General features: G+C 39.2%; 1 protein-coding gene across 1 annotated transcript in view; it reads left to right on the top strand.

Annotated features, from left to right (window-relative positions):
• The first annotated feature begins 769 nt into the window (after positions 1-769).
• Il1rapl2 (interleukin 1 receptor accessory protein like 2) overlaps positions 770-21,034 on the top strand; it is a 1,139,514-nt gene continuing 1,119,249 nt past the window's right edge. Inside the window, exon 1 of the mRNA XM_070038998.1 lies at positions 770-827. The gene's annotated coding sequence lies outside the window, so the exon portion shown is untranslated. The remainder of the gene's footprint in view (positions 828-21,034) is intronic.

Here is a 21,034-nt window from a genome sequence, read left to right as displayed (position 1 = left end):
CTAACTGTTGACGAAGAAAAGGCGGCTCATGGTGACTTGTACTGCCCTCCTGCCCTATACTCCAGGCACATTTTGGAGGCGATAGCAGGGTTGGCGGGATGTGAGACTAGCCCAAAGCTCACTTCTCTGAGCTTGGGCGTGTGGGCTTTTGCGCACTGGCTGGAGGGTTCTCCGGGAAAGCTGAAGCAGCACCCGGAGGGAGGGAGGCGGGCGGGCAGAGTTCGCACCTGCCGCCTGCGGACGCCCGGGGTGAGCTGGTGGATCTGTTGCCTTCTGGAGCTTGCTTGCCTCTCCAGGGGCCGCTAGAGCCACCGGCTGAGGTGGCGGAGTCCTCTCACGTAGGAAATGTGCTGCTGATCAAGGGTGCTCCGAAGCGAAGTCGCACAGAAGGGACTGGTAGACAGTCACTTTAAGAGTCGAGTCACTGAGTCAAGCCGCAGCAGCAACCTGCCAAGGTAACTAAAGGGCCCAATGGCTTAGCAATCTTCCTGCACCTCTCCCCCAATAAATCCCTCCTCCTCAAATCTCTAGAAGCTCTGCTGAACTCTAGAAATCTTTTCTTGGCGGAGAGAAGTTTCCTGGCATCCTCTTTGGCTCTGATTGAGAGTGGAAAAGGCGGGCGGGGCCGTTTGTTCCGCTGCTAGAGGGAGTCGCGGTATAGCCCCGTGCCTCCTTCACCCCGCCTTGTTTTGGGGCAGTCTTTTTGATCGCTCAGGAAGTCCAAGTTCGCGCTCTTCAGAACCCAGCTCGCCACCTCGCCCTCGACATGGAACTACATGCCTGAACCTGTCCAACCTTGCTGATAGTTGTTTTTGTACGAGACCCAGGTAACGCCTGATCTCCTGATGAGAGTTGTTTCGTGAGGGCTGGTTGGGGAGACCGCGTTGAGCCTCTCAGGTGGCTGCAGAGAGCAGACAGGCCACGGCAATCTGAGGTTACACAGTTCCTTTGTAGCCCTAGTCCCCATGCCTGGTAATATGTCATATTGCTTTCTCACCCTTATATCTTTTTTATTTGGTTGCTGTTGTTATTGAAAGTTTAGGGAATTGAGGTCCCAAGGCTGGGGTGGGAGTAGGGGGTGGCTCTTTGCTTGATCGGAGCGCGCGAAGTATCAGGTGCAGGAGAGCCAGTTTTTGTTTTTGTTTTTTTGTTTTGTTTTGCGTTTCCAAAAACAGGATCTTTGTAATTTCTGCAGTTGTTGCAGCCTCCAAGGCAATTAGCTACTAGCCGCTTCGGACTTTCCCATCTTTTCTACGGGTGGTCAGAAGACCAACTCGGTGCGGGGATGGGGTTCAAGGTAACTCCTGGCTGGAGCAGCAAGGGACTCCGCAGTTTGCGCTCTCGCTCCAGGGGATTCCTACAGGGCAAGGAAGAGACAGCAGGGAGCATTAATGATCTAAGCCTTCCCTCTGAGACGGGACTGTCCTGCCTACCCAGAGTGACTCTTCCTCCTCCTGAAACCTCCTCTTAGCGTCTTTGTGTGTGTGTGTGTGTGTGTGTGTGTGTGAGAGAGAGAGAGAGAGAGAGAGAGAGAGAGAGAGAGAGAGAGAGAGAGAGAGAGAGAGAGAGAGAGAGAGAGAGAGAGAGAGAGAGAGAGAGAGAGAGAGAGAGAGAGAAAAACCTTTTTTCCACACCATAGCTCAGGGGTGAGGATAGGACCCATGTGGAGTTTTACTTGAGACTCCTTGTGAAAAAATTTCAGGAAGGGACAATAGGGCCATCACTCATGAGCAGGTCGCTTGCTTTGGGTAACCAGCTTGTTCAGCCACCATAATACTTTTTAGAAGAAAAAACAATGGTTTGGTAAGAAATATAGGTCCTCATAATTCTCCATTCCAGATTCCCCTCCCCGCCTCCCCCCACCCCCCCTCCCCCCAGTTCCTGCTGGCAGTCCGGAGGCTCAACTCTCAAGCCCACCGACTTAGTGGGAAACATTAGTATCAGTTCTTCCACCTCGCCCCTGGGGCACCTACAAAGTTACCAGTGAGATGAAGTATTGCAAAAGGACTTCTGGGCTGAAAGCTACTTTGGCACCTACCATGTGTGTGTGGGGGGAGTTGTTGTTTGAAGGGGGATTCTATGTTAGGAATATCATGCCTCTGAGTGGGGAAGCAGCACCTGGCTCACCACCAATGTATTCATCCTCATTTTATATACACTCCCAAGAATTCCTTCTTTCTTTTCCTGGTCAAAGAAATCAGGTTGTAAACTATCAAACACTGGATGCGGCCAGGGCAAACCCCAACAGAGAGAGAAAGAGAGAAAGGGACGTGTTCTTGACTGCTTGGAAGTTCAGATCCCTTGGAAGGAGAGTGTCCAGGATAGGTGTGGGAATTATTTAATTACTGAAACACCCATTGTCTCCAGCCCCCACCTCACGGCAATAAGCAGGAGCTGTTGGGTCTTCCTGAGGGCTTGAGGGTACTGGCACCCAGGTAATGCTGGGGTCTTTGCCTATGACGGCCAACATTTCACCTTCTGCCTCCTCTTTTGGCTGAGAAGATCACATTCTTCTTAGGGCTCCCTGCTTCTCAGATGGAAATTGGGGCATGGAGTTCCCAGGTATTTCTGAGAATAGGCTTCAGCGGAAGCACCTACTTTTTGCCTCTTCCATCCTTTTCTCCTTCTCTCCTCAGCCTAGCAACCTCTGCTATAGGGCTGCTACTGTGGGTGTTGCAAGGCAGTGGCTGGACCTGATGCAGTGGCTCCAACTCTGAGACTGCCTGCTCACCCTGTGAGCCTTCCAGTGTTCTTGCCGCCTTGGGCTAAACATCCCACAATTACATGTGCTGGAAGAAGATGATTTAAATAGAAAGCATTTAAATGCGGGTAAAAGGCTGTAACATCAAAGGCTCCAGGCTCACTCTAGCCTTAGCTGGTGGGAAAGAGGGGTGAGCAGTAACCAGTGCTGCCTCAGTGGCAAGCCATGGCTGTTTCTGCTTCTGCCCTGAAGGCCAAGAGTAGGCATTTAGAGCAGTTGCATTGGGATTTAAACAATTTTGCCATCTAACTGTGTCCTCAGATTTGAGTTGTCTTAACTGGCATTGAGCAATGGAGAGTTTTCAGTTTGGAGGGCTCCTACTACAAGGACCTCTGTGTACAGATATTGAGATATTGGGATATTGAGGTCTCCCCTGGACTGTGGACATTACAAGTAAAATCAAACATCCCTTCTGAATTTCCCATTAAGTCCCTCAGTCATGTTTTCTTAAAGGAGTGGAAGCTTCTTGTTTGCTGAGTATCAGCACTTGAGTCCGCACACAGGCCAGGATGATGCAGCTAATTGGGAGCAGCCCAAATCTCCCACCATGTTTCCACATGAATAAAAACAATTGCCATTTCATTTACCTTTTGGAAGATGTCCTCTCATGAGCTTGAACATAGAAAAGAGATGAATTATAAAGTGATGCTCGGTATCTTGTTGTAAAACAAATTTCCTTTTATTAAATATGTTGGCTTGTATAATTTAGTGCAGTGGCTCGTGCCAAACACGGGCTATTTGGGAAGAATGGGAAAATCTGGGAAAGGAAAATGAATCCAAATATAGTTGAAAGTTCATTTATTTCAGTCAAAACAGAATTGTGTAGTGTGTGAGGTGATGGTCTGAGTAGTTTCTGTGACAGGTTGTAGTAGTATAATGACACTTTAAGGGGAAAAATGCATTTCTTCCCGTATATTTGGATATCTCCATAACTGTGAAAACAACAGCAAGGACTGCTAGAATGCACATACTGGCTTTTTCATTTGAGAATTACCATAAGTTCCTTGATACAAGTGTACTGTAATTGAATGAAAAAGATAAAAGATAGCAAGTTTGAGTTTTCAGTGGTAGGAGATAAAATTAAAGCCAGGCACTGGTACCTCACACCTGTAATTCTAGCTACCCAACAGGTTTAGATTAGTTCAAAGCCAGCCCTGGCAGGAAAGTCCCTAAGGCTCTTATGTCCACTAAACTACCAGAAACCCAGAAGTGGAGGTATTGCTTAAATGGGAGAGCACTAGCATGGAGGAAAAAAAGCCCAGGGACATCCCCTAGGTCTTGAGTTCAATCTCCAGGTCTGGCACACACAAGCATATGCACAAAAGATATAAAAGTAAGAAAAATCACCGCCTCACCTCAAAGAAGGAGATAACATAGATTTTTTTCTAGCATTTGTCAGCAGTCCAAAGCTTTAATGGCAGAAATATAGGTCAGGAAGCAGTGACTAGAACCAACTTGGTGGAGGAAGATAAATGTTGAATGTGTGATGTGTTTTGTTGTTTTTTGGTGGTGGTAGGAATTGAACACAGGGCCTCACACTTGCTAGGCATGTGCTCTAGCACTCAGGCCATGCCTTTAGCTCCTTTTTGCATTGGTTATTTTCAAGGTATAGTCTTGCTTTATGATCAGGATGGCCCAAGCTTCCATCCTCCTACTTGGGCTTCCCATTGTTTGAGACTGAGTTTTGTGAATATTTTTGCCTGAGGTGGCTTAAGTAGGTACAATTACAGGCTTGAACCACTGTATTCTTCTTGCAATATGTGCTTCAGTTTTTCTAAACTCAGACTGAGAATGAACCGTTATGCTGAGCCTTTGACCTGACAGTCCTATAGAATTTTGCCAAAATAAAGTGTTGCCTGATGCAACAAAGATACATCGCATGGTTCCATCTGGCCAAGGTTACCACTTCCACTTGTTGGGCTAGTTCCATTTGAGCTAGCTGCTTATAAGATCACAGGTTCTGCAGTGAGTTCATTGTAAACTAGTTTGTTTTGGGCTTCCTCTACCACAGACATGGTTCTAAGTATTTGGTCAAATTTTCTAAATACATATTTTCTGTGTCTGGGTTTGGACTTCTACTGAGTTTATTTTTCTCCCTAAAGCTCATATCTTCTCGTTGCTGTACCTTGGCTTCTTCCCTGAGTTCTGAAATGTGTGGGTACTTTTTAAACGTAATTTGTTCTATTCTTCTATCTGAGTGTCCTATTGGCTTACAAAATATAATAATTTCTTGGTAACTAGTATATTTGTCCCAGACTCCTTGGATTCCAATTTTCATAGATGCTTAAGCCCCTTATATAAAATAGGTTCTATTTTCATGTAACCTACCAAACCCTTCTATATACTTTTTTGTCAGTCGTGGGGCTTAAACTCTGGGCCTGAGCACAGTCCCTCAGCTCTTCAGCTCAAGGCTAGTGCTCTACCACTTGAGCCACACTGCCACTTCCAGCTTTTTCTGCTTTTGTGGTGCTAAATTGAACCCAGGGCCTCATGTATGCAAGGCAAGCACTCTATCACTGAGCTACCTTCCCAGCCCCCCTTCCATACACTTTTAAATCATTTCTAGATTATTTTCAATATCTATGATGTACATAGTAAATAAATAGTTATAATGTATTATTTAGGGAATAATGGAGATGTTCCTATAGTCACTATTACTGCTGACTATTTTCTATGAATGGTTGTTGAATCCACAAATACAGACCCATGGATATTGAGGGCCAACCCAAACTTGCCATTGTTTCTCAAGCAAATTTTTGTTTTTCTGCTTCATTTAATGATCTTGCAATTCTCTATTCTCAGGCCTCCTAATCTCATTCATATGTGACATCTTTGCATGCTTCATCCACTCCTGCATTGTGCATTCTGTCTCTTACTAAATACTTTGAGTTCTATCTCTGGGATGAGTTTGCTGCTTTGTATTCCTGCTCACATTCAGGTCTTCTGGACTCTTGACCCATCCTTTCATTTTTTATTTTATTTATTTATTTATTTATTTATTTTTGCTGGGCTTGAACTTTTATGCTTAAGTCTAGTGCTCTACCATTTGAGCTACAGCTCCATTTCCAGCCTTTTGGTACTTAATTGGAGATAACAGTCTCTCAGTCTTTCTTACCTGGGCTGGTTTTCAATCACAGGCCTCAGATATCAGTATCCAGAGTAGCTAGGATTATAGGCAAGAGCCACTGGCACCTGGCCTTTGCCCTGGCCTTTCATAAAACTTTCTTCTTGTTGTCTTTAGTCTGCTTTCCAAATCAATATATCCTGCATATTTTGTCTGGTCTTTTTGAACCCCATTTGGTGTTTTATTTTTAAGTGTCCGATACCTAATAAGTGAATGTTGAGTGGTACAAATTGTTATGGAATCTGAATATTTCTACAAATTTGTGTGGCTTGATACATTAAATAGGTTTCCTTTTAGACCTGAAAAGTTCTCTACTATTGTAAATAAGTGCCAGCATGCATAACTATTTGGTGAGTATGCAAACAGATTTGGCAAACTGATTATATGAAATTTGTTACTACTAATCCGGAAAATCGATATCATCTTTGCAGCACCCTTTAATCTTCATCATCATTTTAATTTATGTGTTGTCTCCTATTTGTTTAACTGCTGAGATTACATCTTTTAAAATTGTTATAACTGTGTTTTGGAATCTTGTCCTTTGAAGTCATTTACCATGCCCAAATAGGCTGCTTTGTGTGGGCTTACTTGGGTATAAGAAACATCCAAATAATGATATATAGTTCTGAATTTTTAACATTTATGCTGTGCTTGCTTTGCTTTTCTGTTAAATGCTTTTCCCATTTCCTTACCTGGCTTAATGTTTACAGTTAGCTTGTGAGGTAAGTAAAGATTTTTGCCCCACTTTACTAAGTCCTAAGCCTCGGTATACTTAAGCTTATTTCTCTCTACTTCCTTGCTCATAGGATGATCTAACCAGTCTAACATGATTTTTGCTATCCATCCTTTGTGCCTTTTCTTACATTAGTATTTTATTCCAGAACTCTTCTTCTTCTCCTTCCTGTCTTTGCCTGTTGAAAATGAACCATATTCAGGAAGTATCTTAATTGTCAAATCTTCCATATAGTCCTGCCACATTTCATTCTCATGCCTCTTAACAAAAAGAATCCCTCTCTTCATGGTACTCTTTTTGACAATTTGATTATTCCACTTTAATGGTAGTTATCCAAATCTACAGTAACTATTGTTATTTGTGTACTATATTATCTTTTCTATCAAAATGTAAACTTCTTGCCAAGTGCCCATAACTCAGCCTGTAATCCTAGCTGCTCAAGAAGTGAGGATTTTAGGATCACAATTTGAAGCTAGCCTAGGCAGGAAGTCCCTGAGACTTATTCCTAATTAACTATGAATAAACCAGAGGGGAGCTGTGGCTCAAGTGACAACGTGCTAGGCTTGAACATAAAAGCTCAGAGACAGGGCTCTGAATTCAATTGCCAATGCCAACACATACACAACAAATTAAACTTCTTTAAGACTCTTACCTACATCTTCTTTGGCAGATAAGCATAAAGAGGGCATCTGTTACATATTTATTTAATGAAATTGCCTTTGAGATCACAGGAGTAGCCTGAGCATTTTACTGAAAGTCTCCTGTTTATAAGATTGTTTCAGGTTAAATGGGGGAATTTCTAATAGTATTATCTACCAACAATCCTGTGAGTCATTATAATGGGACAATGGTCTTTAGAAAAGCTATGCTCTAGAAGGGCTTTGGTCAATAACAAGAAACTGTCTAAATTTGTATTGATTATAATGAACTAAAACTCAAAATTCAATTCAACAGTCAGAGTAGCCACATTTCATGTTGAAAAGAATAGCTATAGAACATTTTCATCACTGTGAAAAGTTCTAGTGGGCAACATTACTATATAACAGTACTGGGGCTATATGGCAGTACTGGGGCTTGAGCTCAGGGCCCTGTGCTTGCTAGGAAAGCATTCTACCACTTGAGCCACATCTCCAGCCCTTTTGACTTTTATTTTTCAGGTAGAATATTACACTTTTTGCCTGGGCTAGCCCTAAACTTTGATCCACCTACTTTTATCTTTCATGTAATTGGGATTGCAGGCATAGATCACCATACCTGGCTTGTTCTTTGAGATAAGGTCTTTTTTCTAGGCTAGCCTATCTCCTCCTCATAAGTAATTGAAATTACAGGCATGAACCGCTGTGCCTGGCCCTTTTGTCAACATTTGTTACTATCAGAAACATGTTCACGATGACAACTACTTTCATGGGTTTATGGAGTTAGTTGAAGTTTCAGGTGCTACTACTTTCCTTCCCTCCTTGATAACATTATAGGAATTGCCTTGATTCTATTTGGAGAAAAGTAGATATTTATATCATTCCAAATATCAAAATAAATTCCAGATTAAAATATGAAGAAGATGATAAAAACTTGTTCTGTCACATATAATTGCATTGAAAATTACAATGATTAAAATACTGTAGTATTTGTGGAGAATCAGAGACATTAATTCAACAGCACAATATTGAAATAAAAAAACACATAGTATGGATTTTAAGAAATATGTTAAAAGACTTCTCAAGTCCATGGGGTTTGAAAGTTTATTTTCCAATAACTGTGGGTAGAGCAATAAAGCTAGTAATTGAAGAGAAATTTAATAAAGTTACATCTAATAAAGCTGAGCACCAGTGGCCTCTAATCCTAGTTACTCAGGAGGCTGAGATCTGAGTATTGCAATTCAAAGCCAGCCCTGGAAAGAAAGTCAGTGAGACTCTTATCTCCAATAAACCACCAGAAAACCAGAAGTGGCACTGTGGCTCAAATGGTAGAGTGCTGGCCTTGAGTGCTGGCCTTGAGCTAATGAGCTGAGGGACAGCGCCAAGGCCCAGAGTTCAAGCCCCAGGACAGACAAAAAAAAAATGTTACATCAAGACTCATTATTTAAACCAAAATAAATTTAAGCTGAACCAAGAATTTACATGAGAAAAGATATTGAAACAATAAAGACACTGAAAATATTTTATATTATTTTAAAATATTTTTGGTTTTTTAAAATAATTTTTATAGCCTAAACATGGAGAAGTCCCTTTAAATCATTTTATGGATACTGAAAACAAGGAAAAGATGAATACATTTAACTTGCATGAAACCCTGTATGGCAAAAAAATGTTATGTTAAAAAGCAGCCTGCCAACTAGGAAAATGTCTATTTCATAACAGTAGATAGAAATTCATAATATAAAGATAACTTCGATACATCAGTTACAAAATAAATTTCATAGAAAAATGGGAGACAGTTAAGAACAGACTATCCACAGCAGAAGGAATACCAACCTCAAATTTGCAAGTGAAAATGAATGGTTTTTAAACCTATTACATTAAGGAAAGCAATTTATTCTTGAATTAGTGTATATTTGTAATATAGGGAAGGTTATTGTGGTATTTACATATATATGTGCAGTGTACTTGGAACCTGTTTATCCCACTCCCCATGTTCCTATTCTTCTTTTTCCTTCTTCCCCAATTTTTCAAATAGCATTTGGTGTATTTTACTCTACTGTTATTGTTGTGAGGTGTGTGTGTGTGTGTGTGTGTGTGTGTGTGTGTGTGTGTGTGTGTGTGTGTCTGTGTGTGAGATATCCTTTGATTCTTTTCTTTGAACTATATTCTTTTCTTTCCCTTCCCAGTGGTTCCCTCTGAGACAGTCCTAATTTTAAATTCATGACCCATTACCATTGTCATCATTATCAAAAAATCAACAGGGACATAATATTGGCAAAGTTATGGTGACATAGATGATCTAATGTTCCATTTAAGTTGGTTTATTTCTGGGGGTTGGGTTGACAATCTGAACAAAAGTGCCAAATGCTTTTTATGATCTCACAATTTTACTAATAAATTGTTCTAAGGATATAAATGGGAGTGCTAAAATATGTGTAGACAAGGTTGTTCATTGTTTTACTTACTGTAATAAAGCTTTGGAAACAAACTAAATGGCTGTAACAGTGGAATGACTAGGTCAATTGATACTTACCAGTTCAGTCAATTAATTTGTATGCATTAAAGACAATGTACAACTGCATTTACAAATATGAAGATAGATGGGTAAGAACAATTTAGTAACATATGATACAAAGTACTATAGTTCTCTATGTGGTTTTGTGTGTTTCTGCACATCTGTGTTGTAAATAAGCTTATGAAATATATAGAAAAAATTTCATCAAAATTATAGAGGGATTTTCTTTTTAAAGATTTGTTTGTACTTTTATTTATTGTTTATATTAACTGTGACAAAATACAAGCATATATGATATAATGCTTGTAAAATGCTCCTCTCCATATGAAATATTCAGATATTCAAAATATGGTAAGCTAGTCAAAGTTAAATGCAAGTGTCTCAAGAATTCAAGGGATAGCTGTATTCACTCTTTTCCTCTTGTTCATGTCCCTTCTCCTCTCCCTTTCTATACTAAACTAATTCCCCTGTTTTGTCTTCAAGCTCAATAATTCCATTGGTTTTCAGAAGTTCCATTTCCTTATTGTCATACACAGTCACATTTGTATTGGCTAATAAGATTAGTTTTCCCTCATTTTAACCAAGTGTGTGTGTGGAGGGGGTAGGTTTAGTGGAAGTAGTTGAAAGAAATTTCACTTTTATCTCTTCTATAAAGTAGCAAGCAGGGGCATTTGTTGAGTAGGAACTGGGAGACATAGTCCGGAAGGAAGATTGGAGCAGCCTGTTGAAGCATTGGAGCTTGGGGTAAGAAGGGCATTAGGAAATATAGAAGAATAGCTAGACAATATTGAGTGAACAAATGTAGATAGAAATCATGAATTTATATAGGTAGTTATTTCATGTTATATTCCAGTACAAGAGTGGAGGGAATGAATGGTTGAGTTGATGCAGGACTGAGTTTTCCCAGAAGATTCAATGGAAGAACAATAGAAGAAATAGAAATTAATACAAGTTGTGGACATGATGAACCAGAATGATGGCAAAATGAATCAGGATCCTGAGGCGAGAAGAAAGTACAAGGGTGGTCAGAGTCTGTGTGAAGAGAACATAAAGACAGGAATGTGGACACTAGTCGCTCATGCCTGTAATCCTAGCTACTGAAGGAGATTGAGATTTGAGGGCTGTGGGTTGAAGCCAGGCTGAGAAGAAAAGTCAGTGACTCTTATCTCCACAAAGAGGCTCAGGGATAGTGCCAGGTCTTGAGTTTGAGCCCCAGGACCAGAAACAACAACAACAACAATAACACAGGGTAGCTAGGCAGGCTAGCAGTGGCTTCTTGCATGTAATAAGAGAGTTTGAGGTCTTGTAGTCCCACAGAGGCTACAGCCTATATAAAGATGGCTTCTTTGTGGAACTGTAGCATGAACAAGGTCAGACAGATGACTAGGAAATTGACAATTCTATTAAGAATAACTGGAATAAATTTTTCACTATCATGATAGAAGGAATAAAATATGGAAAAAGAAAAGTGAGAAGAGATTGTGATGTTTAATCAGAAGTATCAAGAACAATGAGAAAATCTACAAAGGGTATATAAGGAATTATGTAATTTATACAAGTATAAAAATTATTGATAATTATGGGAATCAGACAAGAAGGGGAAAGAGACTGATTTTTAACGTATAGTTTTGATTAATTACAACAAATAACTTTTTTATTTTTTTATTGTGACAATACTGTACAGAGGGGTTACAATTACATGGGCAAGATAATGAGTACATTTCTTATCAAGCATTGTAGCCTCCTCCTTAGTTTCCCCTTCCCATCCTCCCCCTGGACCCCCATTCCTCCCCGCTATCCCCCCTCCCCCCGACCAAAGTTGTAAAGTTCATTTTTCGACATAACAACTTGTACATCTCATTGTTGCAATGGGTCCACCTGTATCCCTATTTAAACGATTTGTTTTTCCCCTTCCCTTCCACAAATTATACCGACATTAAATACAATGAAAGCAGGGGTTATACTGTGGGGGAGGGACATACAAAGCAACAAAGAAATAATCTTATAAATGTGTTAGAAACAATCACATGAAAGAAAAAAAATTTGAATACATATCTTAGGGTTCATTTCCCTAACATCACCTTATTAAGTGAAGTAAACCAGGCCCAAAGAAACATAGGTCCCATGGTTTCCCTTATTTTCAATAACTAGTATATGTCTGAGTCAAGCAGAAAAGGTCAGACAACAAATAACATTTTGTCATTAGAAAACGAGACAAATTTAATACCCATCCCAATGTTTTCTCTACTCCATGCTAATAAATTTGTACTGTCTTATAGGCATATCAAATTTCCCTTAGAAAACTTCCCACTACTTCTTAGTCATGGATGTAGCTCACCTACTTTATAATTTCCCTGTGATAGAAAACTTGACAAAAAGTGTTTTCTAAAGTAAAAAGACCTGGCTCCTTTAAATAGATCACAGTGGGTGTTTAGTTGTGGTTTCAAGACCTTGGATAGAGTCACCAAAAACTCATGGTTGAAGACTGTTTCCTAGTTCCGAGCTTTGTCAACATTTTGGTCATGAACCACAGAGCTCTCCCTCCTGAATCTGGTAGTTTTTTCTCCTGACTTCCATTTGTTACTTTGTACCTTTGGCAAACACTACTAAGGGGACCCATTAGTTATTTAGTTCATGAAGAACCAAGCTTAAGAAAAGAATCATGTTTTACTGAATACTTATAGTGTGTCTGACCCTGACACAGAGAAAGTCTGTGAAGAAGGTAATATTTGCCATAAAAAGGAGGCAATGTGCTAAAGGAGACAAAGGTAAGGGAAAGTGTGCTATTAAGATTCCTACCGTCAACTCCCTTTTTTCTCTTCTTCGACCATGCTCTGTAACCTTGAGTATAGCACTTCTTCACATAGCCCTAGATTCTTCCTCTCTAGACTGATAAGACTGGACTAGATCAATGATTCTCAAACTTTAGCATGCGTTTGAATTACCTGGGGTGCTTATTACAGAGAAAGCTTTCTGTAGCCTCACACATTTATTCAATCAGTTTCTCTGGGAGGGGTTGGACAGAAATAGACATTTTTTAACAAGTTCCCATGGTAGTTCTGTCACATATGGTTCTTAAACCTCACTTTACATTCTAACGTTCACTAGCATGGTATCTATGTGGCTCTGGTATCTATGTAGCACTGGTAGGGATAGGAATGAAAACAGAGGTAGAGTTGGAAGAATGATTTCTCTTATTCATATGTATGGACTCAGAAAATATTAAGAACCTACTTGTGCCCACTGAAGACCTATTGCTCAATTTTTCATAGGTATTTAATTAATTTTGGTGTCATAGAAAGGAATTAGGGGATGGGCACCTTATGTCGAAGTTTTAAATACACAGACAAATGTTTAGCAATGTATATGTTAATTTAAAATGGACGTAAGATGGGCTGGGAAGGTGGCTCCATAGTAGAGTGCTTGCCTTGCATGCATGAGGCCTTGGGTTCAATTCCTCGGCACCTCATAAGCAGAAAAAGCTGGAAGTTGAACTCTGGCTCAACTGGTAGAGTGCTAGCCTTGAGCTGAAGAGCTGAGGGACAGTGCCCAGGCCCAGAGTTCAAGCCCCACAACCAGCAAAAAAAAAAAAAACAAAAAAAAAACAAAAAAAAAAAACAAAGCAAAAACAAAACAAAACAAAGCAAAAACAAAACAAAACAAAACACGGACATAAGAAATTGTGACTATTCATAATAACAAAAGATTGGAAACAACCCAAATGTCTGTCACCTGGTAAATGGATATACAAATTATAGCATGTATATTGTATGGAATATTATGTTAAGTAAAAAGGAATTCAATACTGATGCCTGATAGACAATGGATGAGCTTTGGAAACTAAGTGAAGCAAGTCAGATACAATGCAATATATGATTCTCCTCATCTGAAATGCTCAGATTAAGAACATCAATACAGAAAGTAAGTAGACTAGTACTTGCCAATGACTAGGTTTGGCTTATTAAGTTGGGAAAATAGAGTACAACTGCTGTTATTAGGTTTGTTTTGGAATGTTAAAATTCGTTGTGTTGTGCAACTCCGTGGATGTGCTAAAAGCTATTAATTATCACTTTAAGTGTATGAATTTATGGTAGACAAATTCTATCTCAAAAGTGCATAATATATATGTATGTATCCATAATAGAAGCCATAAGGTTACTTGTGGACTATTTACTGAATTAGAAAAAAAGTTTAATACTCCTTACTATAAGTGGAAAATCAAGCGAGATACTTTTGTTGGATATTTTACATAGACACATTTTAAATCACTATGCTTCCTATTTCAGGTGGGCTTAGGTGTCTATCTATTCTGTGTGACAGTTGGGTACACAAGGAAGATTTTTAGTCACTAGCTTGTAAGCATTTGTTACATTCCCTTTAATTAAATTCAAGCATTTCTGTGTATTAGCAACTGGTATGGCTCCTCTAGGCCTTATCTGCTTATGTAGATGTGTAAATAGCAGCAGGGATTGCCTGCCTTGAAAAGAGATTTCACAATAGAATGCTTCTAGTGCAATATTATTTAGGCAGAAATTGATATATTTTCGGTTGAACAAAAATGTTGAAGTATAGCCTTTAAATTCTCTGTTTCCTACAGGCACAATGCCCCTGACCATGACTAGGGGTAGATTGAATGTTCTATTCTTTATTCTGTAATTTAAGTCTGAGTGTCATAGGAGCTGACTTTCTGTCTTTGATTCAGGAACTTATAAGAAAGGGGCATCTCTTTTTTCTTCTCTGTGTTTCCAGACATTAGTATCATGCATTGCAAATATTTGGCTCTTAAATGATGTTTGTTTAATGAAAGAAGGTTCCTTGCAGTGTTTCTCTTAGGGAGCTAGTGAGGTCCTAGCTACTATCCTTTATGCAAATAAAATTCTGGTCTTGCCTTTACATCTCCACTGTCCTTGAGGTGAGTATGCAGATTCAGCCTCTTGATAAAGCACACAGGAATACACCACATAAATTTTGAAACACCTAAATATTAATTACATGCCCAAACCTATTAACTAATGACTGCTCTATAAGCCATGTGAATAGCTTAGTAGCATATAGGAAAGTGTGCACATAAAAGAAAAAAATAACCCTGAAGAATATAGATTGAATTTTAATCTAATTCTGTTCCATTTCAACTCTCCTATCATTTTTATTAGTCTTCACAGAAAAAGCTATTTGGGGGACCCCACACAGCAGTGAAAAACATTAGCCTACCACAAGATGTGTCCTGTATTTCTAAATGCCTTAACACCTTCTTAATAAAGATCATAATTTGAGCCTTTGGTTCCTTTTGCTTCTGAGAATTGGAATGAAGTAAAATTGTATGTCTTGAAACTAATTGGAAATCGAAGCTCAATAGTCTACTTGCTTTATTTGGTAGAGCACATACAAGTTGTTTGGTTGGAGGTGCACACTTTAAAACCCTCTTACATTTGTACAGCACTTAAACTTTTATGGTACTTGCATATCAAATATTTCATTAGAGACTCCAAACAGCCCTTTAAGATAAGCAAACCATGGCACTGAATCACACAGAGCAGGACTCAAATGCAGCTATAGGCAAGTATAACTACCTTACCCTACCTGACAGATGCTTGAAATAGAGGCAAAGAGAAGGTCAGAAGCTGGCTCAAGTTGGTACTGCAGGTTTTCCTATGTGGAGCATTCACTTTCAAAATGTCTAATGAAGCTTGACACCAGTGGCTCAAGCCTGTAATCCTAGCTATTCAGGAGGCTGAGATCTGAGGATCGCAGTTCAAAGTCAGTCCAGGCAGGGAAGTCCACGAGACTCATCTCCAATTAACCACCAGAAAACCAGAAGTGGTGCTTGTGGCTCAAGTGGTAGAGCGTTGGCCTTGAGCTGAAGAGCTCAGGGACAGAGCCCAGGTCCAGATTTCAAGCCCCATGACTGACAAAAAAAGTGTCTAAAGATACTCGGTTAGGAGACATTAATGAAACCACCACAGTACTTAAGGTTGGCAGGCAAGGATTAGAACCTAGAAGTTCCTGCCTTGGAGTCCTGAGCAGAGACTTCTTTCTCACTCAGTACTATATATATATATATATATATATATATATATATATATATATATATATATATATATATATATATATATATATACTATCTGCAGCCTCCAAAGCAGTTAAATCACCATCAGGAGAATAAAATTTCTAGATCTGACAATCCTCCTTTAATGTTGCCTTCAGTATTCAGGTTGCCTGAGGTGCCATATTGATTAAACTACATTCTGAAGAAGTAAATATATGTAGAATATTAGATGGCTTTCCTACTGAGCACAAAACTGTAAATTAATGGGTATCTCTTGTTGACATCATAAAGTATGCAGGCCTGAAGCGCAACTTTAATATACCTTACTGGACCATGTATTTTACTTGTAATGCCTATAAAATGAATATTTGTTCAAATGTAAAAGCTGAAACAGAATGCAGATATTTATATAGGAGATGACACAGTGGGATATGGATGACAGGGAGAATATGTAAAGTGACAGGCCAGAAAGGACCTATGGCAGAGATGACCTCTTGGTTTGGTGGTCACAGTGAGGTCAGATCAATACATCAATATGAAATATGATCAGAGTGATCAACAGGAACTTTAGCGGCAAAGTAGAACCAGGTATTTTGGGAGACTAATTAGGGGTCCTGCACATCGGAAAGTAAGTGTGTGTGTGTGTGTGTGTGTGTGTGTGTGTGTGTGTGTGTGTGTGTGTGTGTGTGTGTGTGTGAGGGGGGAGAGAGAGAGATTGAGATTGAGATTGTGATATAGGAATCAAGCTGAAAGAAGCACTGAGCAAGTCCTAATTTGTGGAAAGTGGCTAATTTTTTCCTCATGCTCCTTTGGTTCATCATTCAGTTCTCCCCAGTAGATTGATTATTCTGCATTTTAAATTGCCCACTCTATTTCAATAAACAAGATTCTTAAGTCAGTATGTTGAGAGATGTCACTTAAATTCATCTAAATTCACCTTGTATGTAGCTCCTCCTAGCTCTTAAATAATTGGTACTCAAATAAAATGCTCTTTGGACTGTGAAATTTCATTTCCTGCAGTAGTCAGCTGTCAGGTCACCAGTAACATTTCTGAACAGCCATAAGAATTTTCTTTGGGATATAAAGTAAAACATATTGGTTATTGTGCAAATATTCACTAATGCTTTAGTTTGACCAGAAGCATTTTGTTGTTTATGAAGGGCCTCCCACATCTTTTGCATTGGAAAAAAGAATCTAAAGTGTGAATTCAAGAATTAGGTTTTTCTTGATTCAAAAAAAAATTTCTCATCAGTTTTTTTTTCTGAAATGGGCTAAAATTATTTGACTAAGAACCTTGTACACCTCTTCTTTATTTAGTTTTTTTCTTTGTAGGTTAATACTTCTTAGGTTATTGAAGTAAAGCTTTACAGATTTGAACCCAGTGAATAAAAAGACAACATCCTCTTGGGATGTGCAAGGCCTACCATGTGAGAGAACTAAAGTGCTTTTAGGGTATAAGGACCTGAAAGGACCTAAAATCAATTTGTAGGGCAGGGGTTCTGAATAGGTATCATTGGGGCATCACCACTTACTGGCTTTGGGAAAATAACTTAGCTTCTATGATCCTGCCTCAGTTACTGTATGTGCACACTGAAGACAGTAGCCCCCACTTCCAAGGGGGTTTGAAAGATTTACTTGGTGATGCATGTGAATATTTTAAGACAGTACCTGTATACTGCTAGTCTCCCATTAGTGTCTCCTGAAACTGTCAGCACAGATGCCTGGGCCTATCCTCAGAGGACGTTTTGACTTAATAGGCCCAGAATTATGGCACAGATATATACTCTCTAATACAGACCTTTGGGATTCTGATAGCCACCTCTAAGTCACAAGCTATTTCTATAGACAATGATGTTTGTACTTGAATATATATTAGAAGAACCCAGGGATGGAGAAGGACCCATTAAAAACAAAACTCTAAGCCAAGCTTGAAGAAATTGTGCTCTACCAGATTTGATGAGGGCCCAAGAAAGTATATTTGGGGAGGATCACAGGTGAATTGGATGCAGGTGGTTATTGAGATTATCTCTTTAAGACTCCTGAAGTAGTATTTAGAACACTCATCCAAAACAGGTAATTCTTCTGACTCAACTTTCAGTTGGACAAAACTCATAAACTATAAAGTATTTCTTCAATCATAAAAATGAATTAGCCCAACTATGTATTTGTTCCCTGCCTTCTGACCAAGGACATGTAATTGCAAAGAGACTGCTGAATGACTACTCTCTATTCCCAGAAGTTAGTAAAGACAATTTCCCATATAGGAAGAGAACCTTGACAATAGAAGCCATACATTTATGTCAGTAGTAGGTCCCTAATGGCATTGCTGAGTTTACCAACCAATAGACATGTGCAAATTCTAGCAAGAAGGAAGCAAGATTGCTGAAGAGTTTATCCCAGACATTTATTATGTGACTGGTGTTTAATGAGCCTGATATTTTTTTCTCTTTAGTACCAAAATGTTTTATTTTATTGCCATGAAATACAATTCTATTCTGTCATACCTGAAGAGAAAAATGAGGGCATTGAGGAAATTTGAATCCTCATTTGTCCTTAGCACATGCTATGCAGCACCTGGCTCTCCACTTAGTGTTGAAATGGAAGTTTCCTTTCATAGCAATTTTCTGGATTTTTACAACATTTTGAAAACTTAAGTTCTGCCTGGTTTAATGCACAAGTCCTACACATGCATGCATGCACATGTACATGTGTACACCCACCAACCCCCCCTCACATTTAATGTTTTTTAGCCCTTTTCATTCAGTGATACCAGACTTAATCTTTCTTTTGTTTTTCCTACATTTTTTTCATGGTTAGCTTTTCTTTAAAAATTTTTTTTTAATTTGTGAACAAACTGTAAAGAGGGGTTACAATTACATGGGCAGGATAATGCGTACATTTCTTACCAAGCACTGCAGCCTCCTCCTTTTGTTTACCCTTCACATCCCTTCCCAGCCTCCCCCCTCCCCCCAATCCCAATCCTTCTCCTTCCCCCCCTTCCCCCCCCCCCCCCCCCCGCCTGGCACCGACATTGTAAAGCTCGTTTTGGACATGACAACTTGTACTTCTCATTGTTGCAACAGGTCCACCTGTATCCTTAAACAACTGGTTTTTCCCCATCTCCTCCACAAGTTATACTGACATCAAATATAGTGAAAGCAGGGGTTATACTGTGGGGGAGGGACATACAAAGCAACAAAGAGATAATCTTATAAATGCGTTAGAAACACATGCATGAAAGAAAAAAAACATTAAAATACATATCTAAGGGTTCATTTTCCTGACATCACATTATCTGACCTTTTCCGCTTGACTCACACATATACTAGATATTGCAAATAAGGGAAACCATGGGACCTATGTTTTTGGGCCTGGCTTACTTCACTTAATATAATTTTTTCCAAGTTTTTCCATTTCCTAACAAATGGGGCAATGTCATTCTTTCTGATGGAGGCATAGAATACCATTGTGTATATATACCACATTTTCTTGATCCATTCATCTACTGAGGGGCATCTGGGTTGGTTCCATATCTTAGCTATGGTAAATAATGCTGCAATAAACATAGTTGTGCTGGTAGCTTTAGTGTGGTCTTGTTTGTAAACATTTGGTTAAATGCCCAAAAGTGGGATTGCTGGGTCATAGGGGAGTTCTATGTGAAGTCTTTTGAGGAACCTCCATACTGCTTTCCAAAGTGGTTGAACAAGTTTACATTCCCACCAACAATGAAGTAAGGTTCCTTTCTGTCCACATCCCCTCCAGCATCTGTTGTTGTTAGAGTTCTTGATTTTTGCCGTTCTAACTGGAGTGAGGTGATATCTCAATGTTGTTTTGATTTGCATTTCTTTTATGGCTAGGGATGTTGAACATTTCTTCATATGTCTATTGGCCATCCTTCTTTCTTCTTCAGAGAAGTTTCTCTTTAAGTCTTTCGCCCACTTATTTATTGGGCAGTTGTTTCTTTGAGGATTTGTTGTTAGGGGGTTTAATTTTTTGAGTTCCAAGTATATTTTAGATATGAGACCCTTGTCCGTTGTATGGCTAGTAAAGATCTTCTCCCAATCTGTGGGCTTTCTATTGATCTTGCTAGCTATGCCATTTGCCCTGCAGAAGCTCTGCAACCGTATGCAATCCCATTTGTCCAACCTTTCTTTGATTTGTTGTGCTTCCGGGTCTCTATTCAGAAAATTTCGGCCTGAGCCAAGGAGACCTAAGGTTTCTCCTATTCCATCCTGTAATGTTTTCAGAGTGTCTGCTTTGACTTCAAGGTCTTTGATCCATTTGGAGTTGATTCTGGTGCAGGGTGATATATAAGGATCTAGCTTTAGTTTTCTACATGTAGTTAACCAATTTTGCCAGCACCATTTACTGAAGAGGCTGTCTTTCTTCCATTCTATTGTTTTAGCTTCCTTATCGAAGATTAGATGGCTATAGGTCTGTAGGTTCATTTTTGGGTTTTCAATTCTATTCCATTGGTCCTGAGGTCTGTTCTTATGCCAATACCAAGCTGTTTTGATTACTATGGCTTTATAGTAGAGTTTGAAATTTGGTATTGATATTCCTCCAGCAGTGTTCTTTCCGTTGAGGAGCGTTTTTGCTATTCAGGGTCTTTTATTGTTCCATATGAATTTTTGGATTGCCTCTTCTATTTCCTTGAAGAATGAGGTTGGAATTTTGATAGGTATTGCGTTGAATTTGTAGATAGCCTTGGGAAGTATTGCCATTTTCACGATGTTAATCTTTCCAATACAGGAGCATGGGAGGCTTTGCCATTTTTTAAGTTCTGTGTTGATTTCCTTTTTCAAGATTTTAAAGTTTTCATCATAGAGGTCCTTCACTTCTTTAGTTAAGTTAATTCTTAGGAATTTTATTTTTTTGTGGGGCTATTCCAAATGGAGTTGCTTTCCTAATTTCAGTCACACTTTTCTCATCGTTGGCATACAGAAAAGCCATTGATTTTTGGGGGTTAATTTTATAACCTGCTACTTTGCCAAAATTTTGAATCAGCTTGAGTAATTTGGGAGTGGAGTATATGGGATTCTTTAAATACAAGATCATGTCATCTGCAAAGAGGGAGAGTTTTGTTTCTTCTTTCCCTATTTGGATCCCCTTTATGTCTGCATCTTATCTTATTGCTGTAGCTAGGCATTCTAATACTAGATTGAAGAGAAGTGGAGAGAGTGGGCATCCTTGTCTTGTTCCTGAGTTAAGAGGAAA

This window comes from Dipodomys merriami, unplaced genomic scaffold, assembly GCF_024711535.1.
Source record: "Dipodomys merriami isolate MVZ:Mamm:240054 unplaced genomic scaffold, mDipMer1.0.p SCAF_3, whole genome shotgun sequence".
Lineage (NCBI taxonomy): Eukaryota > Metazoa > Chordata > Mammalia > Rodentia > Heteromyidae > Dipodomys > Dipodomys merriami.
Note: the sequence above shows the minus strand (reverse complement) of the source record. Positions and strands in the feature narration are given on the sequence as shown.